Source organism: Hippocampus comes, unplaced genomic scaffold, assembly GCF_001891065.2.
Source record: "Hippocampus comes isolate QL1 unplaced genomic scaffold, H_comes_QL1_v1.1 scaffold9, whole genome shotgun sequence".
NCBI classification, from domain to species: domain Eukaryota; kingdom Metazoa; phylum Chordata; class Actinopteri; order Syngnathiformes; family Syngnathidae; genus Hippocampus; species Hippocampus comes.
The window spans coordinates 126953-132952 of NW_017805275.1; the positions used below are offsets into that span (position 1 = coordinate 126953).

Sequence of the window (6000 nt, forward strand, 5' to 3'; positions counted from 1 at the left end):
TTTTGAATCATGTTTTCTGCATTGGAAGCGGTTCCAAGATATCCGGCAAAAAGTGTCACTTTTTGGTACGCTTTAATTTTGGTACCAGCTGCTATACAAATTCATTTCGTATGGTAATTTATTTGACTGCATTCATGAACCCTGACTCATGAACAATAGCAAGGCTATGAATGCTATTCACATAGCAGACGGAAATGCAAGCTTAATTAGGTTTTACCCAACTGTGAACTAAACTGTACCACGTGTCGGAATCAGGGCTTTACAAGTGAACATTGCTTCATGAAAGGCAAGGCTGAGCTGTCAGATAATGTTAAGGGTCCCAAAATTGCTCAAGGTAACCATTTGAAGTTAATATGCTGAAAATGAAACTGTTGTGAAATATTTGACAAGCCAGTTGTCCCTCATTGTCAAAAATGCACATTAAAGTTTAATATTTACTTCGAAATAGAGCGTTTTCAGACAATTATGTTCAACCAGCAGTTGTGCTACCATACTTTCCTACCATGGAGATCCATCTCTTTTCTATACCGCTTATCCTGTTCATGGTCATGAGTATTACAAAGTTACAAATCCTCGTTTTGCCTAATTAACAAAAACGCATCAGGGCGAACCAAAATGTATTGAACATGTTTGCTGCAAGCTAATATTAGCATCCCAAAATGGCTGATTGTCTGAAAAATACTTTTTTAAAAAATATATAATTTGTGTTATTAATTATTTTCTTCCTGGGAGAGCATTTTCTCACACGTATGGTAGCAGTTACCATCATACCTTTAATTTTAGTTTATTTATTTATTTATTTAATTATTTTTATACAGTTAATCCTATTCGAGGGTATGTGTATGGGTAAGGAATGTGTTTACTGATAGTCAATTTACACGTCCTTGTCCATCCATCCATCCATCCATTTTCTGAACCGCTTTATATTCACAAGGGACGCGGAGCGTGCTGGAGCCTATCCCAGCCGTCTTCGGGCAGTAGGCGCGGGCCACCCTGAACCGGTTGCCAGCCAATCTCAGGGCACACAGAGACGAACAATCATCTGTGCTCACACTCACACCTAGGGACAATTTGAAGTGTTCAGTCAGCCTGCCATGCATGTTTTTGTAATGTGGGGGGAAACCGGAGTACCCGGAGAAAACCCAAGCAGGCCCGGGGAAAACATGCAAACTCCACACATGGAGGCCGCAGCTGGGATCGAACCCACAACCTCTACACTGTGAGGTCGACATTCTAACCACTGGGCAACTGGACCGCCCTTACACGTCCTTGTGTTGTTAAAAAAATAAAATAAATAAATTATATATATATATAATTGTTTTTCTTTGGATTATAACCTTAAAAGGAAAAAAAACCCAATGAAACACAAAAACATTTAACACATATATTTATTGTGTTCTCGGTCGCTGCTGTGCTGTTCACAACCTACTTTCTAACTGTTGGCACCAGTATTGGCCAGAAATCGCCATGACAAGCGCGTGTTTGTGTCCAATTTACTGTAGAAATCCTCGTGTTGTCTAGTCGCCAACATCTGAATGTGTTATTATAAAAACATCCCTGATCCATATTCATGCGTGGTCGCCTACTTTGAGAGCACACAAAATGGAGAACTAGAGCAATGGGGGACAAACAACATGGTTGTGGTGTTTGGACTTTTGATTTGTACACTACTCACTGATGATTATTTGAGCCTCTAAGCTGCAGATTTGGCCTTGTTTTTGCCATGGGAAGTCGTGTTAACGGGGACGGGGTAGCTTGGCTCGAGGAGCTTGTGTGAGGCTCAGCTGGTTGGCAAATAGAATCAGGTATATGAAGTATGCAAGACACTCTGGGCATTGCTAAACGGTCAGAATTAAAGTATGCTGGCTGAACGAGAGCATTTTTCCAATTCTGGACATCCATCTTGTATCTTGTTAGCAGCACTGGTAGGAAGCCAGTCACCCAGTTTGCATCAGCAAATGGGGGAAAGAGACACTTTTGGTTTAATTTGGGGGACTAGTTCTAATCCAGACAAAATCTCTCAAGGATGAAGCCCCCTCCCTCCTCCCACCACAGTCGGATTACGGGAGTGTCTTTAAAAGGATAAGGGCCTGTTTATCGCTGCTTCCCTCAACACTTGTTTGGGATTTAATGAAGCGGGGGAAGGCGCTTCGGCGTCACCCGATGTGGCCGGGGTGGAGATGAGTCAGAGATTAGGCATCTGACAAATGAGATCAATGGTAATCACAATTTGCCGTTTTTAAACCACCCCACCCACTCCTCACACACCAACAGACACAAACGCATATGCTTCCACTCCCACCCAACCAAGTGAATTTCATTTAGTGGTTTTCAACAGACTTGAAGAGGCTAAAATGAGATGTCCTGTTGAGCTTGGTGTGTGCCTTTCACTGGTTTATTAACACCACAGTGGAGTCTGCTGGAAAAACTGCAGCAATGATCAAAGCATGTAACAAACTGATCAGAGCTGCATTGAAAAGAAATGAACCAATTTGCTCACGTTTAGCTTTGCTGTCAAAGAACTTTTTTGTTGTCTTGAGAGAAATTGACTATATTCTTGAATATATGATATTACTTCTGTACATGCACTGAAATTGTTGGGGGGGAAAAAAATCTACTTTTTATGGGTAGTTTGTGGTCATGGGCAGCACGTTAGAATAGTGGTTAGCACGTCTACTGTTATTTTCATACATTTTCACCCGGACTCCGGATTCCTCCTACATCCCCAAAATATGTTTCTTTGGACAAGTGAAGTCATAAAGCTGCACATAGGTGTGGCCTGTGAGTGACTGGCAACCAATCCTCGCCCAAGGTCAGGTAGGATGGGCTCCAGCGCTTCAGAAAACAGATGGATGAAAATCTACAAATGCTCCCAATTAGATATACTTCGTTGTTTTCTTTGGTTAGTTAAGCTAATGCTCCACTTACCAAAAGAGTGTTGATTCATTGTACATCCCACCAAAGCAGCTAAAGCAAATACAGTGCTCCAAAGACTAATTTCAAAGTTCATCTCAGTTGAACTTGAGTGCACTGAACCCAGCAGTGAGCACAGCTTGAGCTCACATAGGCTTTATGAGCACACATTGATTGACACACATATAGACAACTGAGTTCCTGGAGCCGTGTTACATGGTTTCTGCTGTACTGTCCCTGTCAGGAAATTACTTGCACGGGCAGGAACGTATAGGATAGAAATTTGTTTAATGTTCAAAGTGGATGGGTTTATTAACTGTACAGGTGATGTTGGCAGGTACACCCTAACTGTCTTAATTGTAAAACGTGTAAAATTAAAATGCCCCAAATTAACTCCATGCTCTGTTCTTATGTATCGGTGAGAAATAATGCTTTCCATAACTTTAATAAGTGAATAAAAATGGCAAGTTTGGTACAGATTTTCAGACCCCCCCCCTCTACGCACGCGCCACCGACAAGTCATCATGGAAAGCGTTTGATTTGCTTGAGAGGGATTCAAATAATATGTAACCTGGCGGATCTTTCCCCATTGTAATATTTGCAGTTTGAAATCTATAGGTTTTTTAGGCTTTTTTGATGATGTTCAACTCAAAATTCTGACAAAATTGATCAGTAATTTGACCAGGTGTTACTCAGATTCATTTTGCATGGATGTTTTTTGAGTCTACCTGAATAATTTTGTCCTCCATGGTAATTTGACCATAAGATGAGTCAAAGCTTGATGGATTTCCCACCAGTAAGGTCCAGATCCTATCCTTTTTATATTGGGCTTATCCTCATTACGTTTGTGGATGGGCTTATCATAGCTGATTAGCAAATCGCAGGTTGAGATAGACAAACAGCCAGTCACACATGTTGACAATTTAATCTTCATAACCTTGCTTGCATATTTTTGAAATGTAGGAGGAGCTGGAGAAAATTCAAACTCACAAAATAAAAAATTTGTAAAAACATGTGAGCGCACGTTTTAGTCGGTGTGCAAGAAATAGTTCACCCTCTCATTTGCATTTGATGCTTACAACAGTGAGCAGACACGGATCTAGCACACATAAGGTGATGTGTTGCTTGAGATACTTGTGTAAGTGTGAGGCTGTTGCTTATTTTGTCGGAGGTGCAATGGTGACAAGGTGACTGAATTCCTTGCGGATGCCGCCCGTAAAACCCTGAGCTTTTATCTCGGGAGGCAGCCTGGGAGTTAAAATACTGCCAAAATCACACGGGGGAGGTGAGGCTGGCGGCGAAATGGAGGCACCTCGGCGGAGGGACTTGTTACCCCAGCCTCATGGTTTCTGTCTCAGCTCATTAAGCCGTGCTTGCGGTTGGCGCAACAAAACCTCCTCGTTCCTTCACAATTAATAATGGGACTTAAAGGGTTACCTCAAACACATTAGACGGCAGCTAATTATCAGATGCAACCACGAGGTGAGAGTGGGGGCAGCGATCTCACCTCCAAAGGTATAAAGACACACCCTGTAGCTTTTGTGTCAAAAGGAGTTCAGCGATTCACCGTGCAATTAAATCGATTTGAAAAGGAGCTCTCAAAGGTGGCAAAGAAGAAGAATGCCATCCTCTCGCCCCCTCCCCTTTGTATTATATTATCCATGCTGCCCGCATCCTCTCTAAATAGTTTTGCATGACCTTTGCTACAGTAGCTCTAATTATTCGCAGCAGATAGGCCCTGTAATGCACACGGCTAATTAGAGTGGATTTATCTGAGGGGACATTGGCGCCGTTCTTCATAGGCATGACTGGCCTGCCTTCAGAGCAGGTGATTTAAAGCCGCCGCTAAGGTTAATCTGGGTAACACAGTAATAGTAATTAGAATCATAATCATGACAAACATAGTTTTGATAGCAGCACAGAGCAGATCAGTCACAGGGTTCATTGTTAACAAGCCGCCTTTGTCATCTCTCTTGTTTTTAAGCCTCTTTCCACTCCTTTGACTGATGTTTGACTGCGCTTGTTGAAAGCTATATCTCCCCTTTAAAAAAAAGGCATCACCCTTTAATATAGGACCTCTTGTCATTGCATCTCATGAAGAGTTGTTACTGGAGAAAGCAATATTTTTCAAAGCTTCGACATGAATGGAGAGGGGCAGCTGGAGCTATCTTTTGGCTGGCGGGCAACTTGTGTAATGAGCCTAAGAGGTTTCCAATTATTCCACTTGTGATCAGAAAGGAGATGGAGATTACTTCTCTTGCCTCTTTTTCCCGCTCACTCTCTCTCCCTGACATTTTGCACAGTAACATCTTTTGATAGGGCTAGGGGGAGGGAAGGGAAAAAAGATGATTTCTCGAGAGTGTCAGATAGTCTTGAACAGGCAGTTCTGTCCTCTGCATTAAGACAAAATAAGATGTTGTGACTCACATTTTCATTTCTGCATTCTCCTGTAGGAATGGGCTATTGAAGCCTCACCCCAAAAGAGGCATTTGTTGTTCATTCTTGAAGATCAATTCCCAGTGGTGTGTGATTAATGATTTATGGTACTATAATTGCCTTGTTTAAAAGAGCACATGGTGAAACAGAAAGTTTCTAAAGTTGGAACTTACTGCTAAACCTCTCAGGAAGAGAACTCAGGAAGCGTGTTACATTTTTGTGAAGACCAAATATGAAATATGCGGCAAAAACATGTCTAACTTTGTCACTGAATTCTTTAGTGTTTTCCACAAGTGAATTAGCAAGAGAATCCGATATATATGCATATATATATCGGGCAGTAGGCGGGGGACACCCTGAACCGGTTGCAAGCCAATCGCAGGGCACACAGAAACGAACAACCATTCGCTCTCACACTCACACTCACACTCACACTCACACCGAGGGACAATTTAGTGTTCAATCAGCCTGCCATGCATGTCTTTGGAATGTGGGAGGAAACCGGAGGACCTGGAGAAAACCCACGCAAGCACGGGGAGCACGTGCAAACTCCACACAGGAAGGCCGGAGCTGGAATTGAACCCGGTACCTCTGCACTGTGAAGTCGACCACTCGACTACCTGGCCGCCATGTTTGTATGTATGTATGTGT

The 6000-nt window shown here is 42.4% G+C and overlaps 1 protein-coding gene and 1 long non-coding RNA gene across 4 annotated transcripts in view; one reads left to right on the forward strand and one right to left on the reverse strand.

Annotated features, from left to right (window-relative positions):
* pcdh19 (protocadherin 19) overlaps positions 1–6000 on the forward strand; it is a 69170-nt gene that overhangs the window by 16717 nt on the left and 46453 nt on the right. The window lies entirely within an intron of this gene.
* Positions 1138–6000, reverse strand: part of LOC109515879 (uncharacterized) — a 19845-nt gene continuing 14982 nt past the window's right edge. The window contains exon 3 of the long non-coding RNA XR_002168274.1: positions 1138–1258. This is a non-coding gene — a long non-coding RNA (uncharacterized LOC109515879). The remainder of the gene's footprint in view (positions 1259–6000) is intronic.